The sequence below is a fragment of the Patagioenas fasciata genome, chromosome 37 (genome assembly GCF_037038585.1).
Source record: "Patagioenas fasciata isolate bPatFas1 chromosome 37, bPatFas1.hap1, whole genome shotgun sequence".
NCBI lineage: Eukaryota > Metazoa > Chordata > Aves > Columbiformes > Columbidae > Patagioenas > Patagioenas fasciata.
Genome location: NC_092556.1, coordinates 70,733 through 93,412, shown reverse-complemented (window position 1 = coordinate 93,412; position 22,680 = coordinate 70,733). Strand labels below are relative to the sequence as shown.

General features: G+C 64.7%; 1 long non-coding RNA gene across 1 annotated transcript; it reads left to right on the top strand.

Annotated features, from left to right (window-relative positions):
* Positions 1 to 502: 502 nt before the first annotated feature.
* LOC139826233 (uncharacterized) lies at positions 503 to 2,959 on the top strand. Its single transcript, XR_011736211.1, has 2 exons — positions 503 to 991; positions 1,753 to 2,959. It is a non-coding gene; the product is annotated as an uncharacterized lncRNA (long non-coding RNA).
* The last annotated feature ends 19,721 nt before the right edge of the window (positions 2,960 to 22,680 follow it).

Here is a 22,680-nt window from a genome sequence, read left to right as displayed (position 1 = left end):
CACCACTTAGATATAAGCGATTCATCACATACGATGCTTTTGACAATTGGTTTTGTGGTGTTTTCCCTACTTTTCCCCCCTTTTTGTTTAAACAAATCAAAACAAACCCAAACCAGTTCAGAATCAGATACGTGCGTTGGACCTTGACTGCGTACTCAGAATCACAAGTCAAATTTAGAGTTTCCTCCTTAAAACTTCTCACTCGCAGCAAGCAGATCTGCACCGTCCAAGCAGCTTCTCGTGGGACACGCAGCTAAACAGAATTGTCAAAAACGTTATTTGAGCTTACAATTTTCTTAATGAACCCTGACCCAAGGGAGGTACAGCACTTTCTGGCAACTACCGGAATTCACGCGTTAAAACTTTGTTCCCAATTTGGCGTTCTATTGGTCTCACAAAACAGCCTTTCTCTCGTTCTCTCCCACGACCTCAAAAACCAGCGCGGTGAATTTACTAAGAAGTCTCTCACAACCGGTTACCACAGAATAAGTCTATTAAAAAAACCAAATTGGTTTAGTTTCCCAGCTTCATCAGAACTATGGACCCACCGGCAATGCCTTTGAATTTCACCCTCAGACTCCTCGACGCACCATTACCGTTCTCGAGCAGCAACATCGCTGGGGGGGAACAAAACCTCCCTCTCGCCCCCATCTGGGAGGGCAGGATCTCCAGCCCAGCACGACAACAAATCAGTTCAACTCCACATCAAAGCAACCTGGCTGCACTCCACACCCAAACCAGCACCACTCCGACCCCCAGAGCTGACCGGTGTGAAAAGACTGACTTCAGCAAGGAGGGAAAATGATGAGCTCTCTTCCCAGATGTGCCAAACCCAGGAAACAAGACAGAAGCAAAAAGAAACAACACCAGCAACCCCTGATTCAAAGCTGAGAAGCAACACAGCGCCACAACAAGGACGGATGACAATGCTCCAGAGAAAGAGAGCGGGGGGAGTAAAGCCCCCCCCCTCCGCTTAGCAGCGGGAAAACAGGTTTGTTCCTTTTTTCTTTCTTTTCCTTCTTTCCCTTCTCCCTGCAGTTCAGACGCAGCCAAGGCCACGCAGCGGGCACGATCGCTGCTACGAAGCGGGGGGCTCTGGCAAACCCCTCGGTTGCAAGGACCTGAGTTTGTCGGGCAGCTCGACACAGGCCTGGGATATTTTGCTCTTTTGTTTCCCATTTCATTCCAACCATAACACACTTTATATGCAATGCCCAGTAGCTCAAGAGTTGCTACACTGCTCAGCCCCATTTACCTTTTACGATTTACAGACGTCAAAAACCAGCACATTAAACATCAATCCATTATTCCATTTTCCTAGATCCAAATCAGCTCACATTCCAGCAACTTCTAAATACAACTTCATACAACACCAAACTCACATCCATTATAGGTGTTTGTTTTTCTTTTTTTTTTTCCTCCTTTTTTTTTTTGTGAAGCAGAGTTTAACAATTTAAATTCTCTTCTGGTCTCAAAATTACTCGATAACAATATAAGCAATTACTCTAACGCGTAAGGATGCATCCTAAGGGCGAACGAGGTGGAATTTTAGCAGTGGAACCGGTTCCCATTTTGTAATTATCTCCCCACCCAAAATTCTTTTGGTACCGAATATAAATACACAAACTAAAATACTGAGCTCAGATATGAAAACCAAATACCAAGTTCAAATACGCAGGTAGATCAGAGTTACACTTGTTCAAGACAATCTCTCAATTTTTGCGTTGCACCTTCGGGCCGCTCACTGCTCAGCCAGGTCGAGGTCCCCCTGGGTCTCCCTGACAAAAGGGGTCAGCGCGCGCCGGAGCCCCATCGGCCCCCGCCCCCCGCCGCCGCAGCGAGCTGGACCCCGCAAGGCTTTTATCGGTGCCTCATCTGGTGCGCTACAACTGCTACCCCAAAACAGCGTTCTTTACATGATGCGCGTACAAAAGAGCCAAATCCAGCACATCGAGACACAGCCGATCACGGAGTTGCGCAAATCTGGATATTGGAATAAAGCTAGCGTGCTAGAAAGTAACAGCCATTACACGTAAAATCTTATAATCACGTTCCCGCAGTAAGGAACTAAATTACTCACGATCTTCTGTAATATCACAAAACGCACATTTTGAGTCAACGGATTCTCATGATTTCACAGTCTGCGAACTTACTGCACCGTATAACAGACAAAGACCTATTAAACTGTAATGTTCTTAAACAGATACCTACAAAGAAAACAGGTTAATAAGGAAAGCGTCTTGCAGACTTCAGCAAGTTTACCGTGACCTGTGTGTTATCAGTTAACTCTCTCTCAGCTTGTTGGAGTTCAAACCCTTCCGCCCGTAAAACTGTCTGAAATGATTTAAGATCTCTTGTAGGGATTTATTTTGTCCTACTCTTATCACCCTAAAAAACAGCATTAATTGCAAGCATTATACTACAACATTGTATTCTCCGGACACTTTTCCCAATCATTTAACTTATACAGCAGCCACCATTAATTACAATATTTTACAAGATCTTCCTTCCTCATATTTCCAAGCGCTTTCCTATGTTTTAAAACACCTCCCGATACCGATTTCTCAGGAACGCAACTGAAAACAGTAATTTCTGACCCCATCTTGTAAGCAAAAACCATGAGAAGAGGGAGGGAGGCGGGGAAAGCACAGGGCTGCTTGCAGCGCGAGCGGGAAAAGCGGGGAGAAAGTTTTACGGTGCACTTATACCACAAAGAAACAATTCTAACAACCACCAGCGAAACCATTAACTCACATTCCTGACAAGCTGCTTGATTTTCAGAGGGGCGATACACAGAAGCACGTAATACGTACCGTAAAACCCGCAGATAACACGTCGATAGCAAACATTAGCGTTCTGTACTGCTAATTTCAACACCGGGGCTTCCTTAATTTCTAAGTTTGCAACCTGCTTGTTGATGGTCTCTTGAACATGATCAATAAATTGCATGTAATTCTCACTGGGACCCTTATAGTATTTATAAAAGATTTGGCTGCTTTGTTGGTTTCAGACACCTCTACTATAGCTTGATATGCAAGGTCTGTCGACCGCCTCAGGATTTAAGAGACTAGCAGCGCCTGTAATTGCGGTGTATCAATTAGCGTCTGTTCCAAGAGCCGGGATACCTGTCCCTTTCAACGAGTCCCCATCGTTCCGTCCTAAACGATCTATAGCCGTTACATTGCATAGGTCTAATTTTGCTTGAGTCTTTCACAGTTTTTATCCGATCTCGGGGCAACACGTACACATACACGTACACAAACCCGACAGGGCCCGACGGAGCCCGACAGGGCCCGAGCAAACCCGACAGGGCCCGACGGAGCCCGACAGGGCCCGAGCAAACCCGACAGGGCCCGACGGAGCCTGACAGGGCCCGAGAAAACCCGACAGGGCCCGACCAAACCCGACAGGGCCCGACGGAGCCCAACAGGGCCCGAGCAAACCCGACGGAGCCCGACCGAGCCACAGGGCCTGACAACTCCTGACAGAGCCTGACATAGCGCTACGGGGCCCGACCAAACCCAACAGGGCCCGACCGAGCCACAGGGCCTGACAACTCCAGACAGAGCCCAACATAGAGCTACAGGGCCCGACCAAACCCAACAGGGCCCGACCAAGCCTGACAGGGCCTGACAACTCCTGACAGAGCCCGACATACTGCTACAGGGTCCGAGCAAACCCGACAGGGCCCGACCAAAGTCGACAGGGCCCAACCGAGCCTGACATGCCTGACAACTCCTGACAGAGCCCGATATAGCGCTACGGGGCCTGACCACATCCGACAGGGCCCGACCAAACCTGACAGGGCCCCATGGAGCCCGACAGGGCCCAAGCAAACCCGACAGGGCCCGATGGAGCCCGACAGGGCCCGAGCAAACCCGACAGGGCCCGACGGAGCCCGACAGGGCCCGACCGAGCGCGACAGGGCCTGACAAGTACTGACAGAGCCCGATATAGCGCTACGGGGCCCGACCACATCCGACAGGGCCCGAGCAAACCCGACAGGGCCCGATGGAGCTTGACAGGGCCCGAGCAAACCCGACAGGGCCCGACGGAGCCCGACAGGGCCCGAGCAAACCCGACAGGGCCCGACAGAGCCCGACAGGGCTCGAGCAAAACCGACAGGGCCCTACGGAGCTTGACAGAGCCCGAGCAAACCCGACAGGGCCCGACGGAGCCACAGGGCCTGACAACTCCTGACAGAGCCCGACATAGCGCTACGGGGCCCGAGCAAACCCGACAGGGCCCGACGGAGCCCGACAGGGCTCGACGGAGCCTGGTAGGGCTTGAGCAAACCCGACAGGGCCCGGCGGAGCCCGACAGGGCCCGAGCAAACTTGACAGGGCCCGACGGAGCCCGACAGGGCCCGAGCAAACCCGACAGGGCCCGAGCAAACCCGACGGGGCCCGACAGAGCCGACAGTGCCCGAGAAAACGCACAGGGCCCGAGAGAGCCACAGGGCGTGACAACCCCTGACAGGGCCCGACATAGCGCTACGGGGCCCGAGCAAACCCGACAGGGCCCGACAGAGCCCGACAGGGCCCGACAAAGCCCGACAGGGCCCGACCAAACCCGACAGGGCCCGACGGAGCCCGATAGGGCTTGAGCAAACCCGACAGGGCCCAACGGAGCCCGACAGGGTCCGAGCAAACCCGACAGGGCCCGATATAGCCCGACAGGACCCGACGGAGCCCGACAGGGCTTGAGCAAACCCGACTGGGCCCGACGGAGCCCGACAGGGCCCGAGCAAACCCGACAGGGCCTGAGCGAGCCCGACAGGGCCTGACCAAACCCGACAGGGCCCGACGGAGCCCGACAGGGCCCCAGCAAACCCGACAGGGCCCGACGGAGCCCAACAGGGCCTGACAACTCCTGGCAGAGCCCAACATAGCGCTACAGGGCCCGACCAAACCCGACAGGGCCCAACCAAACCGACAGGGCCCGTCCAAGCCTGACAGGGCCTGACAACTCCTGACAGAGCCCGACATACTGCTACAGGGTCCGACCAAACCCGACAGGGCCTGACCAAACTCGACAGGGCCCGACCAAACCTGACAGGGCCCAACCGAGCCTGACAGGGTCTGACAACTCCTGACAGAGCCCGACATAGCGCTACAGGGCCCGACCAAACCCGACAGGGCCCGACCAAACGGACAGGGCCCGACCGAGCGCGACAGGGCCTGACAAGTACTGACAGAGCCCGATATAGCGCTACGGGGCCCGACCAAATCCGGCAGGGCCCGACCGAGCCTGACAGGGCCTGACAACTCCTGACAGAGCCCGACATAGCGCTACGGGGCCCGACCACATCCGACAGGGCCCGACCAAACCTGACAGGGCCCCACGGAGCCCAACAGGGCCCGAGCAAACCCGACAGGGCCCGACGGAGCCCGACAGGGCCCGGGCAAACCCGACAGGGCCCGACGGAGCCAGACAGGCTAGAACAAACCCGACAGGGCCCGAGCAAACCCGACAGGGCCCGACAGAGCCCGACAGGTCCCGAGCAAACCCGATAGGGCCCGACGGAGACACAGGGCCTGACAGCTCCTGACAGAGCCCGACATAGCGCTACGGGGCCCGAGCAAACCCGACAGGGCCCGACAGAGCCCGACAGGGCCCGACGGAGCCCGATAGGGCTTGAGCAAACCCGACAGGGCCTGACGGAGCCCGACAGGGCCCGAGCAAACTTGACAGGGCCCGACGGAGTCCGACAGGGCCCGAGCAAACCCAACAGGGCCCGAGCAAACCCGACAGGGCTCGACGGAGCCCGACAGGGCCCGAGCAAACCCGACAGGGCCCGAGAAAACCCGAGAGGGCCCGACGGAGCCCGACAGGGCCCGAGCAAACCCGACAGGGCCCGACGGAGCCCGACAGGGCCCGAGCAAACCCGACAGGGCCCAACGGAGCCCGACAGGGCCCGAGCAAACCCGACAGGGCCCGACAGAGCCCGACAGGGCCCGAGCAAACCCGACAGGGCTCGACTGAGCTCGACAGGGTCCGAACAAACGCGACAGGTCCCGACGGAGCCTGACAGGGCCCGAGCAAACCGGACAGGGCCCGACGGAGCCTGACAGGGCCCGAGCAAACCCGACAGGGCCCGACCGAGCCTGACAGGGCCCGAGCAAAACCGACAGGGCCCGACCGAGCCACAGGGCCTGACAACTCCTGACAGAGCCCTACATAGCACTACGGGGCCCGACCAAACCCGACAGGGCCCGACCAAACCCGACAGGGCCTGACAACTCCTGACAGAGCCCGACATAGAGCTACAGGGCCCAACCAAACCCGAAAGGGCCCGAGCAAGCCTGACAGGACCTGACAACTCCTGACAGAGCCCGACATAGCGCTACAGGGCCCGAGCAAACCCAACAGGGCCCGACCAAACCGACAGGGCCCGACTGAGCCTGACAGGGCCTGACAAGTACTGACAGAGCCCGATATAGCGCTACGGGGCCCGAGCAAACCCGGCAGGGCCCGACCGAGCCTGACAGGGCCTGACAACTCCTGACAGAGCCCGACATAGCGCTATGGGGCCCGACCACATCCGACAGGGCCCGACCAAACCTGACAGGGCCCCACGGAGCCCGACAGGGCCCGAGCAAACCCGACAGGGCCCCACGGAGCCCGACAGGGCCCGAGCAAACCCGACAGGGTCCGACGAAGCCTGACAGGGCTTCAGCAAACCCGACAGGGCCCGAGCAAACCCGACAGGGCCCGACGGAGCCCGACAGGGCCCGAGGAAACCTGACAGGGCCCAACCGAGCCTGACAGGGTCTGACAACTCCTGACAGAGCCCGACATAGCGCTACAGGGCCCGACCAAACCCGACAGGGCCCGACCAAACGGACAGGGCCCGACCGAGCGCGACAGGGCCTGACAAGTACTGACAGAGCCCGATATAGCGCTACGGGGCCCGACCAAATCCGGCAGGGCCCGACCGAGCCTGACAGGGCCTGACAACTCCTGACAGAGCCCGACATAGCGCTACGGGGCCCGACCACATCCGACAGGGCCCGACCAAACCTGACAGGGCCCCACGGAGCCCGACAGGGCCCGAGCAAACCCGACAGGGCCCGACGGAGCCCGACAGGGCCCGGGCAAACCCGACAGGGCCCGACGGAGCCAGACAGGCTAGAACAAACCCGACAGGGCCCGAGCAAACCCGACAGGGCCCGACAGAGCCCGACAGGTCCCGAGCAAACCCGATAGGGCCCGACGGAGACACAGGGCCTGACAGCTCCTGACAGAGCCCGACATAGCGCTACGGGGCCCGAGCAAACCCGACAGGGCCCGACAGAGCCCGACAGGGCCCGACGGAGCCCGATAGGGCTTGAGCAAACCCGACAGGGCCTGACGGAGCCCGACAGGGCCCGAGCAAACTTGACAGGGCCCGACGGAGTCCGACAGGGCCCGAGCAAACCCAACAGGGCCCGAGCAAACCCGACAGGGCTCGACGGAGCCCGACAGGGCCCGAGCAAACCCGACAGGGCCCGAGAAAACCCGAGAGGGCCCGACGGAGCCCGACAGGGCCCGAGCAAACCCGACAGGGCCCGAGAAAACCCGACAGGGCCCGACGGAGCCCGACAGGGCCCGAGCAAACCCGACAGGGCCCAACGGAGCCCGACAGGGCCCGAGCAAACCCGACAGGGCCCGACAGAGCCCGACAGGGCCCGAGCAAACCCGACAGGGCTCGACTGAGCTCGACAGGGTCCGAACAAACGCGACAGGTCCCGACGGAGCCTGACAGGGCCCGAGCAAACCGGACAGGGCCCGACGGAGCCTGACAGGGCCCGAGCAAACCCGACAGGGCCCGACCGAGCCTGACAGGGCCCGAGCAAAACCGACAGGGCCCGACCGAGCCACAGGGCCTGACAACTCCTGACAGAGCCCTACATAGCACTACGGGGCCCGACCAAACCCGACAGGGCCCGACCAAACCCGACAGGGCCTGACAACTCCTGACAGAGCCCGACATAGAGCTACAGGGCCCGAGCAAACCCAACAGGGCCCGGCCAAACCGACAGGGCCCGACTGAGCCTGACAGGGCCTGACAAGTACTGACAGAGCCCGATATAGCGCTACGGGGCCCGAGCAAACCCGGCAGGGCCCGACCGAGCCTGACAGGGCCTGACAACTCCTGACAGAGCCCGACATAGCGCTATGGGGCCCGACCACATCCGACAGGGCCCGACCAAACCTGACAGGGCCCCACGGAGCCCGACAGGGCCCGAGCAAACCCGACAGGGCCCCACGGAGCCCGACAGGGCCCGAGCAAACCCGACAGGGTCCGACGAAGCCTGACAGGGCTTCAGCAAACCCGACAGGGCCCGAGCAAACCCGACAGGGCCCGACGGAGCCCGACAGGGCCCGAGGAAACCAGACAGGGCCCGACGGAGCCCGACAGGGCCCTAGCAAACCCGACAGGGCCCGAGCAAACCCGACAGGGCTTGACGGAGCCTGACAGGGCCCGAGCAAACCCGACAGGGCCCGAGCGAACCCGACAGGGCCCGACGGAGCCTGACAGGGCCCGAGCAAACCCGACAGGGCTCGACGGAGCCCGACAGGGCCCGAGCACACTCGACAGGGTCCGACGAAGCCTGACAGGGCTTCAGCGAAGCCTGACAGGCCTTCAGCAAACCCGACAGGGCCCGAGCAAAACCGACAGGGCCCGAGCGAACGCAACAGGGTTCGAAAAAGCCTGACAGGGCTCGATGCAGCCTGACAGGGCCCGAGGAAACCCGACAGGGCCCGACGGAGTCTGACAGGGCCCGAGCAAACCCGACAGGGCTCGACGGAGCCTGACAGGGCCCGAGCAAACGCGAAAGGGCTCGACGGAGCCTGACAGGGCCCGAGCAAATCCGACAGGGCCCGAGCAAACCTGACAGGGCATGACGGAGCCTGACAGGGCCCGAGCAAACCCGACAGGGCCTGAGCAAATGCGACAGGGCCCGACAAGGCCCGACAGGGCCTGAGCAAACCTGACAGGACCTGACAAGGCCTGACAGGGCCCGACGGAGCCCGACAGGGCCCGAGCAAACCCGAAAGGGCCCGACGGAGCCTGACAGGGCTCGATGGAGCCCGACACGGCCCGAGGAAACCTGACAGGGCCCGACGGAGAACAACAGGGCCCGAGCAAACCCAACAGGGCCTGAGCAAATCCGACAGGGCCCGACGGAGCCCGACAGGGCCCGAGGAAACCCGAAAGGGCCCGACGGAGCCTGACAGGGCTCGATGGCGTTCGACAGGGCCCGAGGAAACCCGACAGGGCCCGACGGAGGCCGATAGGGCCCGAGCAAACCCGACAGGGCCTGACGGAGCCTGACAGGGCCCGAGCAAACCCGACAGGGCCCGCTGGAGCCCGACAGAGCCCGAGCAAACCCGACAGGGCCCGACAAGGCCCAACAGGGCCCGAGCAAACCTGACAGGACCTGACAAAGCCTGACAGGGCCCAACGGAGCCCGACAGGGCCCGAGCAAACCCGAAAGAGCCCGACGGAGCCTGACAGGGCTCGATGGAGTCCGACAGGGCCCGAGGAAACCCGACAGGGCCCGACGGAACCCGACAGGGCCCGAGCAAACCCGACGCGGCCCGAGGAAATCCGACAGGGCCCGACGGAGCCTGACAGGGCCCGAGCAAACCCGACAGGGCTCGACGGAGCCCGACAGGGCCCGAGCACTCTCGACAGGGTCCGACGAAGCCTGACAGGGCTCGATGCAGCCTGACAGTGCCCGAGGTAACCCGACAGGGCCCGACGGAGCCTGACAGGGCCCGAGCAAACCCGACAGGGCTCGACGGAGCCCGACAGGGCCCGAGCAAACCCGACAGGGCTCGACGGAGCCCGACAGGGCCCGAGCAAACCCGACAGGGCACGAGAAAACCTGACAGGGTAGGAAGGAGCCCGACAGGGCCCGAGCAAACCCGACAGGGCCCGACGGATCCTTACAGGGCCCGAGCAAACCTGACAGGGCCCGACGGAGCCCGACAGGGCACGAGCAAACCCGACAGGGCCTGACGGAGCCTGACAGGGCCCGAGCAAACCCGACAGGGCTCGAGCGAACCTGACAGGGCTGACGGAGCCCGACAGGATGCGGGCAAACCCGACAGGGCCCGAGCAAACCTGACAGAAGCCTACAAAGCCTGACAGGGTCCGATGGAGCCCAACAGGGCCCGTGCAAACCCGACAGGGCCCGAGCAAACCTGACAGGGCTCGATGGAGCCCGACAGAGCCTGAGGAAACCCGTCAGGGCGCGACGGAGCCCGACAGGGCCCATGCAAACCCGACAGGGCTCGACGGAGCCTGACAGGGCCCGAGCAAACCCGACAGGGTCCGACGAAGCCTGACAGGGCTTCAGCAAACCCGACAGGGCCCGAGCAAACCCGACAGGGCCCGACAAAGCCCGACAGGGCCCGAGGAAACCAGACAGGGCCCGACGGAGCCCGACAGGGCCCTAGCAAACCCGACAGGGCCTGAGCAAACCCGACAGGGCTTGACGGAGCCTGACAGGGCCCGAGCAAACCCGACAGGGCCCGAGCGAACCCGATAGGGCCCGACGGAGCCTGACAGGGCCCGAGCAAACCCGACAGAGCTCGACAGAGTCCGACAGGGCCCGAGCACACTCGACAGGGTCCGACGAAGCCTGCCAGGGCTTCAGCAAACCCGACAGGGCCCAAGCAAACCCGACAGGGCCCGAGCGAACGCAACAGGGTTCGACAAAGCCTGACAGGGCTCGATGCAGCCTGACAGGGCCCGAGGAAACCCGACAGGGCCCGACGGAGCCTGACAGGTCCCGAGCAAACCCGACAGGGCTCGACGGAACCCGACAGGGCCCGAGCAAACCCGACAGGGCCCGAGCAAACCTGACAGGGCACGAAGGAGCCCGACAGGGCCCGAGCAAACCCGACAGGGCCCGACGGATCCTTACAGGGCCCGAGCAAACCTGACAGGGCCCGACGGAGCCCGACAGGGCACGAGCAAACCCGACAGGGCCTGACGGAGCCTGACAGGGCCCGAGCAAACCCAACAGGGCCCGAGCGAACCTGACAGGGCTTGACGGAGCCCGACAGGATGCGGGCAAACCCGACAGGGCCCGAGCAAACCTGACAGAAGCCTACAAAGCCTGACAGGGTCCGATGGAGCCCAACAGGGCCCGTGCAAACCCGACAGGGCCCGAGCAAACCTGACAGGGCTCGATGGAGCCCGACAGGGCCCAAGGAAACCCGACAGGGCGCGACGGAGCCCGACAGGGCCCATGCAAACCCGACAGGGCTCGACGGAGCCCGACAAGGCCCGAGCAAACCCGACAGGGTCCGACGAAGCCTGACAGGGCTTCAGCAAACCCGACAGGGCCCGAGCAAATCCGACAGGGCCCGACGGAGCCCGACAAGGCCCGAGGAAACCAGACAGGGCCCGACGGAGCCCGACAGGGCCCTAGCAAACCCGACAGGGCCCGAGCAAACCCGACAGGGCTTGACGGAGCCTGACAGGGCCCGAGCAAACCCGACAGGGCCCGAGCGAACCCGACAGGGCCCGACGGAGCCTGACAGGGCCCGAGCAAACCCGACAGGGCTCGACGGAGCCCGACAGGGCCCGAGCACACTCGACAGGGTCCGACGAAGCCTGACAGGGCTTCAGCAAACCCGACAGGGCCCGAGCAAACCCGACAGGGCCCGAGCGAACGCAACAGGTTTCGACAAAGCCTGACAGGGCTCGATGCAGCCTGACAGGGCCCGAGGAAACCCGACAGGGCCCGACGGAGCCTGACAGGGCCCGAGCAAACCCGACAGGGCTCGACGGAGCCTGACAGGGCCCGAGCAAACCCGACAGGGCTCGACGGAGCCCGACAGAGCCTGAGCAAATCCGACAGGGCCCGAGCAAACCTGACAGGGCATGACGGAGCCTGACAGGGCCCGAGCAAACCCGACAGGGCCCGAGCAAACGCGACAGGGCCCGACAAGGCCCGACAGGGCCTGAGCAAACCTGACAGGACCTGACAAGGCCTGACAGGGCCCGACGGAGCCCGACAGGGCCCGAGCAAACCCGAAAGGGCCCGACGGAGCCTGACAGGGCTCGATGGAGCCCGACACGGCCCGAGGAAACCTGACAGGGCCCGACGGAGAACGACAGGGCCCGAGCAAACCCGACAGGGCCTGAGCAAATCCGACAGGGCCCGACGGAGCCCGACAGGGCCCGAGGAAACCCGAAAGGGCCCGACGGAGCCTGACAAGGCTCGATGGCATTCGACAGGGCCCGAGGAAACCCGACAGGGCCTGACGGAGGCCGATAGGGCCCGAGCAAACCCGACAGGGCCTGACGGAGCCTGACAGGGCCCGAGCAAACCCGACAGGGCCCGCTGGAGCCCGACAGAGCCCGAGCAAACTCGACAGGGCCCGACAAGGCCCGACAGGGCCGGAGCAAACCTGACAGGACCTGAAAAAGCCTGACAGGGCCCGACGGAGCCCGACAGGGCCCGAGCAAACACGAAAGAGCCCGACAAAGCCTGACAGGGCTCGATGGAGTCCGACAGGGCCCGAAAAAACCCGACAGGGCCCGACGGAACCCGACAGGGCCCGAGCAAACCCGATGAAGCCCGAGGAAATCCGACAGGGCCCGACGGAGCCTGACAGGGCCCGAGCAAACCCGACAGGGCTCGACAGAGCCCGACAGGGCCCGAGCACACTCGACAGGGTCCGACGAAGCCTGACAGGGCTTCAGCAAACCCGACAGGGCCCGAGCAAACCCGACAGGGCCCGAGCGAACCTGACAGGGCTTGACGGAGCCCGACAGGATGCGGGCAAACCCGACAGGGCCCGAGCAAACCTGACAGAAGCCTACAAAGCCTGACAGGGTCCGATGGAGCCCAACAGGGCCCGTGCAAACCCGACAGGGCCCGAGCAAACCTGACAGGGCTCGATGGAGCCCGACAGGGCCCAAGGAAACCCGACAGGGCGCGACGGAGCCCGACAGGGCCCATGCAAACCCGACAGGGCTCGACGGAGCCCGACAGGGCCCGAGCAAACCCGACAGGGTCCGACGAAGCCTGACAGGGCTTCAGCAAACCCGACAGGGCCCGAGCAAATCCGACAGGGCCCGACGGAGCCCGACAAGGCCCGAGGAAACCAGACAGGGCCCGACGGAGCCCGACAGGGCCCTAGCAAACCCGACAGGGCCCGAGCAAACCCGACAGGGCTTGACGGAGCCTGACAGGGCCCGAGCAAACCCGACAGGGCCCGAGCGAACCCGACAGGGCCCGACGGAGCCTGACAGGGCCCGAGCAAACCCGACAGGGCTCGACGGAGCCCGACAGGGCCCGAGCACACTCGACAGGGTCCGACGAAGCCTGACAGGGCTTCAGCAAACCCGACAGGGCCCGAGCAAACCCGACAGGGCCCGAGCGAACGCAACAGGTTTCGACAAAGCCTGACAGGGCTCGATGCAGCCTGACAGGGCCCGAGGAAACCCGACAGGGCCCGACGGAGCCTGACAGGGCCCGAGCAAACCCGACAGGGCTCGACGGAGCCTGACAGGGCCCGAGCAAACCCGACAGGGCTCGACGGAGCCCGACAGAGCCCGAGCAAATCCGACAGGGCCCGAGCAAACCTGACAGGGCATGACGGAGCCTGACAGGGCCCGAGCAAACCCGACAGGGCCCGAGCAAACGCGACAGGGCCCGACAAGGCCCGACAGGGCCTGAGCAAACCTGACAGGACCTGACAAGGCTTGACAGGGCCCGACGGAGCCCGACAGGGCCCGAGCAAACCCGAAAGGGCCCGACGGAGCCTGACAGGGCTCGATGGAGCCCGACACGGCCCGAGGAAACCTGACAGGGCCCGACGGAGAACGACAGGGCCCGAGCAAACCCGACAGGGCCTGAGCAAATCCGACAGGGCCCGACGGAGCCCGACAGGGCCCGAGGAAACCCGAAAGGGCCCGACGGAGCCTGACAAGGCTCGATGGCATTCGACAGGGCCCGAGGAAACCCGACAGGGCCTGACGGAGGCCGATAGGGCCCGAGCAAACCCGACAGGGCCTGACGGAGCCTGACAGGGCCCGAGCAAACCCGACGGGGCCCGAGCGAACCTGACAGGGCTTGACGGAGCCCGACAGGATGCGGGCAAACCCGACAGGGCCCGAGCAAACCTGACAGAAGCCTACAAAGCCTGACAGGGTCCGATGGAGCCCAACAGGGCCCGTGCAAACCCGACAGGGCCCGAGCAAACCTGACAGGGCTCGATGGAGCCCGACAGGGCTTGAGGAAACCTGACAGGGCGCGACGGAGCCCGACAGGGCCCATGCAAACCCGACAGGGCTCGACGGAGCCCGACAGGGCCCGAGCAAACCCGACAGGGTCCGACGAAGCCTGACAGGGCTTCAGCAAACCCGACAGGGCCCGAGCAAACCCGACAGGGCCCGACGGAGCCCGACAGGGCCCGAGGAAACCAGACAGGGCCCGACGGAGCCCGACAGGGCCCTAGCAAACCCGACAGGGCCTGACGGAGCCTGACAGGGCCCGAGCAAACCTGACAGGGCCCGCTGGAGCCCGACAGAGCCCGAGCGAACCCGACAGGGCCCGACAAGGCCCGACAGGGCCCGAGCAAACCTGACAGGACCTGACAAAGCCTGACAGGGCCCAACGGAGCCCGACAGGGCCCGAGCAAACCCGAAAGAGCCCGACGGAGCCTGACAGGGCTCGATGGAGTCCGACAGGGCCCGAGGAAACCCGACAGGGCCCGACAGAACCCGACAGGGCCCGAGCAAACCCGACACGTCCCGAGGAAATCCGACAGGGCCCGACGGAGCCTGACAGGGCCCGAGCAAACCCGACAGGGCTCAACGGAGCCCGACAGGGCCCGAGCACTCTCGACAGGGTCCGACGAAGCCTGACAGGGCTTCAGCAAACCCGAAAGGGCCCGAGCAAACCAGACAGGGCCCGAGCGAAGGCAACAGGGTTCGACAAAGCCTGACAGGGCTCGATGCAGCCTGACAGTGCCCGAGGTAACCCGACAGGGCCCGACAAAGCCTGACAGGGCCCGAGCAAACCCGACAGGGCTCGACGGAGCCCGACAGGGCCCGAGCAAACCCGACAGGGCACGAGCAAACCTGACAGGGTACGAAGGAGCCCGACAGGGCCCGAGCAAACCCGAGAGGGCCTGAGCAAACCCGACAGGGCTTGACGGAGCCTGACAGGGCCCGAGCAAACCCGACAGGGCCCGAGTGAACCCGACAGGGCCCGACGGAGCCTGACAGGGCCCGAGCAAACCCGACAGGGCTCGACGGAGCCCGACAAGGCCCGAGCACACTCGACAGGGTTCGATGAAGCCTGACAGGGCTTCAGCAAACCCGACAGGGCCCAAGCAAAACCGACAGGGCCCGAGCGAACGCAACAGGGTTCGACAAAGCCTGACAGGGCTCGATGCAGCCTGACAGGGCCCGAGGAAACCCGACAGAGCCCGACGGAGCCTGACAGGGCCCGAGGAAACCCGACAGGGCATGACGGAGCCTGACAGGGCCCGAGCAAACCCGACAGGGCCCGAGCAAACGCGACAGGGCCCGACAAGGCCCGACAGGGCCTGAGCAAACCTGACAGGACCTGACAAGGCCTGACAGGGCCCGACGGAGCCCGACAGGGCCCGAGCAAACCCGAAAGGGCCCGACGGAGCCTGACAGGGCTCGATGGAGCCCGACAGGGCCTGAGGAAACCTGACAGGGCCCGACGGAGAACAACAGGGCCCGAGCAAACCCGACAGGGCCTGAGCAAATCCGACAGGGCCCGACGGAGCCCGACAGGGCCCGAGGAAACCCGAAAGGGCCCGACGGAGCCTGACAGGGCTCGATGGCATTCGACAGGGCCCGAGGAAACCCGACAGGGCCCGACGGAGGCCGATAGGGCCCGAGTAAACCCGACAGGGCCTGACGGAGCCTGACAGGGCCCGAGCAAACCCGACAGGGCCCGCTGGAGCCCGACAGAGCCCGAGCAAACTCGACAGGGCCCGATAAGGCCTGACAGGGCCCGAGCAAACCTGACAGGACCTGAAAAAGCCTGACAGGGCCCGACGGAGAACAACAGGGCCCGAGCAAACCCGACAGGGCCTGAGCAAATCCGACAGGGCCCGACGGAGCCCGACAGGGCCCGAGGAAACCCGAAAGGGCCCGACGGAGCCTGACAGGGCTCGATGGCATTCGACAGGGCCCGAGGAAACCCGACAGGGCCCGACGGAGGCCGATAGGGCCCGAGTAAACCCGACAGGGCCTGACGGAGCCTGACAGGGCCCGAGCAAACCCGACAGGGCCCGCTGGAGCCCGACAGAGCCCGAGCAAACTCGACAGGGCCCGACAAGGCCTGACAGGGCCCGAGCAAACCTGACAGGACCTGAAAAAGCCTGACAGGGCCCGACGGAGCCCGACAGGGCCCGAGCAAACACGAAGGAGCCCGACAAAGCCTGACAGGGCTCAATGGAGTCCGACAGGGCCCGAGGAAATCCGACAGGGCCCGAGGAAACCCGACAGGGCCCGACGGCACCCGACAGGGCCTGAGCAAACCCGACGAAGCCCGAGGAAATCCGACAGGGCCCGACGGAGCCTGACAGGGCCCGAGCAAACCCGACAGGGCTCGACGGAGCCCGACAGGGCCCGAGCACACTCGACAGGGTCCGACGAAGCCTGACAGGGCTTCAGCAAACCCGACAGGGCCCGAGCAAACCCAACAGGGCCCGAGTGAACGCAACAGGGTTCGACAAAGCCTGACAGGGCCCGAGCAAACCCGACAGGGCTCGACGGAGCCCGACAGGGCCCGAGCAAACCCGACAGGGCCCGAGCAAACCTGACAGGGCCCGAAGGAGCCCGACAGGGCCCGAGCAAACCCGACAGGGCCCGACGGATCCTTACAGGGCCCGAGCAAACCTGACAGGGCCCGACGGAGCCCAACAGGGCCCTAGCAAACCCGACAGGGCCTGACGGAGCCTGACAGGGCTTGAGCAAACCCGACGGGGCCCGAGCGAACCTGACAGGGCTTGACGGAGCCCGACAGGATGCGGGCAAACCCGACAGGGCCCGAGCAAACCTGACAGAAGCCTACAAAGCCTGACAGGGTCCGATGGAGCCCAACAGGGCCCGTGCAAACCCGACAGGGCCCGAGCAAACCTGACAGGGCTCGATGGAGCCCGACAGGGCCCAAGGAAACCCGACAGGGCGCGACGGAGCCCGACAGGGCCCATGCAAACCCGACAGGGCTCGACGGAGCCCGACAGGGCCCGAGCAAACCCGACAGGGTCCGACGAAGCCTGACAGGGCTTCAGCAAACCCGACAGGGCCCGAGCAAATCCGACAGGGCCCGACGGAGCCCGACAAGGCCCGAGGAAACCAGACAGGGCCCGACGGAGCCCGACAGGGCCCTAGCAAACCCGACAGGGCCCGAGCAAACCCGACAGGGCTTGACGGAGCCTGACAGGGCCCGAGCAAACCCGACAGGGCCCGAGCGAACCCGACAGGGCCCGACGGAGCCTGACAGGGCCCGAGCAAACCCGACAGGGCTCGACGGAGCCCGACAGGGCCCGAGCACACTCGACAGGGTCCGACGAAGCCTGACAGGGCTTCAGCAAACCCGACAGGGCCCGAGCAAACCCGACAGGGCCCGAGCGAACGCAACAGGTTTCGACAAAGCCTGACAGGGCTCGATGCAGCCTGACAGGGCCCGAGGAAACCCGACAGGGCCCGACAAAGCCTGACAGGGCCCGAGCAAACCCGACAGGGCTCGACGGAGCCTGACAGGGCCCGAGCAAACCCGAAAGTGCTCGACGGAGCCCGACAGGGCCCGAGCAAATCCGACAGGGCCCGAGCAAACCTGACAGGGCATGACGGAGCCTGACAGGGCCCGAGCAAACCCGACAGGGCCTGAGCAAACGCGACAGGGCCCGACAAGGTCCGACAGGGCCTGAGCAAACCTGACAGGACCTGACAAGGCCTGACAGGGCCCGACGGAGCCCGACAGGGCCCGAGCAAACCCGAAAGGGCCCGACGGAGCCTGACAGGGCTCGATGGAGCCCGACACGGCCCGAGGAAACCTGACAGGGCCCGACGGAGAACAACAGGGCCCGAGCAAACCCGACAGGGCCTGAGCAAATCCGACAGGGCCCGACGGACCCCGACAGGGCCCGAGGAAACCCGAAAGGGCCCGACGGAGCCTGACAGGGCTCGATGGCGTTCGACAGGGCCCGAGGAAACCCGACAGGGCCCGACGGAGCCCGACAGGGCCCGAGCAAACCCGAAAGGGCCCGACGGAGCCTGACAGGGCTCGATGGAGCCCGACACGGCCCGAGGAAACCTGACAGGGCCCGACGGAGAACAACAGGGCCCGAGCAAACCCGACAGGGCCTGAGCAAATCCGACAGGGCCCGACGGAGCCCGACAGGGCCCGAGGAAACCCGAAAGGGCCCGACGGAGCCTGACAGGGCTCGATGGCGTTCGACAGGGCCCGAGGAAACCCGACAGGGCCCGACGGAGGCCGATAGGGCCCGAGCAAACCCGACAGGGCCTGACGGAGCCTGACAGGGCCCGAGCAAACCCGACAGGGCCCGCTGGAGCCCGACAGAGCCCGAGCAAACCCGACAGGGCCCGACAAGGCCCGACAGGGCCCGAGCAAACCTGACAGGACCTGACAAAGCCTGACAGGGCCCAACGGAGCCCGACAGGGCCCGAGCAAACCCGAAAGAGCCCGACGGAGCCTGACAGGGCTCGATGGAGTCCGACAGGGCCCGAGGAAACCCGACAGGGCCCGACGGAACCCGACAGGGCCCGAGCAAACCCGACGCGGCCCGAGGAAATCCGACAGGGCCCGACGGAGCCTGACAGGGCCCGAGCAAACCCGACAGGGCTCGACGGAGCCCGACAGGGCCCGAGCACTCTCGACAGAATCCGACGAAGCCTGACAGGGCTTCAGCAAACCCGACAGGGCCCGAGCAAACCCGACAGGGCCCGACGGAGCCCGACAGGGCCCGAGGAAACCAGACAGGGCCCGACGGAGCCCGACAGGGCCCTAGCAAACCCGACAGGGCCCGAGCAAACCCGACAGGGCTTGACGGAGCCTGACAGGGCCCGAGCAAACCCGACAGGGCCCGAGCGAACCCGACAGGGCCCGACGGAGCCTGACAGGCCCCGAGCAAACCCGACAGGGCTCGACGGAGCCCGACAGGGCCCGAGCACACTCGACAGGGTCCGACGAAGCCTGACAGGGCTTCAGCGAAGCCTGACAGGCCTTCAGCAAACCCGACAGGGCCCGAGCAAACCCGACAGGGCCCGAGCGAACGCAACAGGGTTCGAAAAAGCCTGACAGGGCTCGATGCAGCCTGACAGGGCCCGAGGAAACCCGACAGGGCCCGACGGAGTCTGACAGGGCCCGAGCAAACCCGACAGGGTTCGACGGAGCCTGACAGGGCCCGAGCAAACCCGAAAGGGCTCGACGGAGCCCGACAGGGCCCGAGCAAATCCGACAGGGCCCGAGCAAACCTGACAGGGCATGACGGAGCCTGACAGGGCCCGAGCAAACCCGACAGGGCCTGAGCAAACGCGACAGGGCCCGACAAGGCCCGACAGGGCCTGAGCAAACCTGACAGGACCTGACAAGGCCTGACAGGGCCCGACGGAGCCCGACAGGGCCCGAGCAAACCCGAAAGGGCCCGACGGAGCCTGACAGAGCTCGATGGAGCCCGACACGGCCCGAGGAAACCTGACAGGGCCCGACGGAGAACAACAGGGCCCGAGCAAACCCGACAGGGCCTGAGCAAATCCGACAGGGCCCGACGGAGCCCGACAGGGCCCGAGGAAACCCGAAAGGGCCCGACGGAGCCTGACAGGGCTCGATGGCATTCAACAGGGCCCGAGGAAACCCGACAGGGCCCGACGGAGGCCGATAGGGCCCGAGCAAACCCGACAGGGCCTGACGGAGCCTGACAGGGCCCGAGCAAACCCGACAGGGCCCGCTGGAGCCCGACAGAGCCCGAGCAAACCTGACAGGGCCCGACAAGGCCCGACAGGGCCCAAGCAAACCTGACAGGACCTGACAAAGCCTGACAGGGCCCAACGGAGCCCGACAGGGCCCGAGCAAACCCGAAAGAGCCCGACGGAGCCTGACAGGGCTCGATGGAGTCCGACAGGGCCCGAGGAAACCCGACAGGGCCCGACGGAACCCGACAGAGCCCGAGCAAACCCGATGAAGCCCGAGGAAATCCGACAGGGCCCGACGGAGCCTGACAGGGCCCGAGCAAACCCGACAGGGCTCGACGGAGCCCGACAGGGCCCGAGCACACTCGACAGGGTCCGACGAAGCCTGACAGGGCTTCAGCAAACCCGACAGGGCCCGAGCAAACCTGACAGGGCACGAAGGAGCCCGACAGGGCCCGAGCAAACCCGACAGGGCCCGACGGATCCTTACAGGGCCCGATCAAACCTGACAGGGCCCGACGGAGCCCGACAGGGCACGAGCAAACCCGACAGGGCCTGACCGAGACTGACAGGGCCCGAGCAAACCCGACGGGGCCCGAGCGAACCTGACAGGGCTTGACGGAGCCCGACAGGATGCGGGCAAACCCGACAGGGCCCGAGCAAACCTGACAGAAGCCTACAAAGCCTGACAGGGTCCGATGGAGCCCAACAGGGCCCGTGCAAACCCGACAGGGCCCGAGCAAACCTGACAGGGCTCGATGGAGCCCGACAGGGCTTGAGGAAACCCGACAGGGCGCGACGGAGCCCGACAGGGCCCGAGCAAACCCGACAGGGCTCGACGGAGCCCGACAGGGCCCGAGCAAACCCGACAGGGTCCGACGAAGCCTGACAGGGCTTCAGCAAACCCGACAGGGCCCGAGCAAACCCGACAGGGCCCGACGGAGCCCGACAGGGCCCGAGGAAACCAGACAGGGCCCGACGGAGCCCGACAGGGCCCTAGCAAACCCGACAGGGCCTGACGGAGCCTGACAGGGCCCGAGCAAACCTGACAGGGCCCGCTGGAGCCCGACAGAGCCCGAGCGAACCCGACAGGGCCCGACAAGGCCCGACAGGGCCCGAGCAAACCTGACAGGACCTGACAAAGCCTGACAGGGCCCAACGGAGCCCGACAGGGCCCGAGGAAACCCGAAAGAGCCCGACGGAGCCTGACAGGGCTCGATGGAGTCCGACAGGGCCCGAGGAAACCCGACAGGGCCCGACAGAACCCGACAGGGCCCGAGCAAACCCGACACGTCCCGAGGAAATCCGACAGGGCTCAATGGAGTCCGACAGGGCCCGAGCAAACCCGACAGGGCTCAACGGAGCCCGACAGGGCCCGAGCAAACCCGACAGGGTCCGACGAAGCCTGACAGGGCTTCAGCAAACCCGAAAGGGCCCGAGCAAACCAGACAGGGCCCGAGCGAAGGCAACAGGGTTCGACAAAGCCTGACAGGGCTCGATGCAGCCTGACAGTGCCCGAGGTAACCCGACAGGGCCCGACAAAGCCTGACAGGGCCCGAGCAAACTCGACAGGGCTCGACGGAGCCCGACAGGGCCCGAGCAAACCCGACAGGGCACGAGCAAACCTGACAGGGTACGAAGGAGCCCGACAGGGCCCGAGCAAACCCGAGAGGGCCTGAGCAAACCCGACAGGGTTTGACGGAGCCTGACAGGGCCCGAGCAAACCCGACAGGGCCCGAGTGAACCCGACAGGGCCCGACGGAGCCTGACAGGGCCCGAGCAAACCCGACAGGGCTCGACGGAGCCCGACAAGGCCCGAGCACACTCGACAGGGTTCGATGAAGCCTGACAGGGCTTCAGCAAACCCGACAGGGCCCAAGCAAAACCGACAGGGCCCGAGCGAACGCAACAGGGTTCGACAAAGCCTGACAGGGCTCGATGCAGCCTGACAGGGCCCGAGGAAACCCGACAGAGCTTGACGGAGCCTGACAGGGCCCGAGGAAACCCGACAGGGCATGACGGAGCCTGACAGGGCCCGAGCAAACCCGACAGGGCCCGAGCAAACGCGACAGGGCCCGACAAGGCCCGACAGGGCCTGAGCAAACCTGACAGGACCTGACAAGGCCTGACAGGGCCCGACGGAGCCCGACAGGGCCCGAGCAAACCCGAAAGGGCCCGACGGAGCCTGACAGGGCTCGATGGAGCCCGACAGGGCCTGAGGAAACCTGACAGGGCCCGACGGAGAACAACAGGGCCCGAGCAAACCCGACAGGGCCTGAGCAAATCCGACAGGGCCCGACGGAGCCCGACAGGGCCCGAGGAAACCCGAAAGGGCCCGACGGAGCCTGACAGGGCTCGATGGCATTCGACAGGGCCCGAGGAAACCCGACAGGGCCCGACGGAGGCCGATAGGGCCCGAGTAAACCCGACAGGGCCTGACGGAGCCTGACAGGGCCCGAGCAAACCCGACAGGGCCCGCTGGAGCCCGACAGAGCCCGAGCAAACTCGACAGGGCCCGACAAGGCCTGACAGGGCCCGAGCAAACCTGACAGGACCTGAAAAAGCCTGACAGGGCCCGACGGAGAACAACAGGGCCCGAGCAAACCCGACAGGGCCTGAGCAAATCCGACAGGGCCCGACGGAGCCCGACAGGGCCCGAGGAAACCCGAAAGGGCCCGACGGAGCCTGACAGGGCTCGATGGCATTCGACAGGGCCCGAGGAAACCCGACAGGGCCCGACGGAGGCC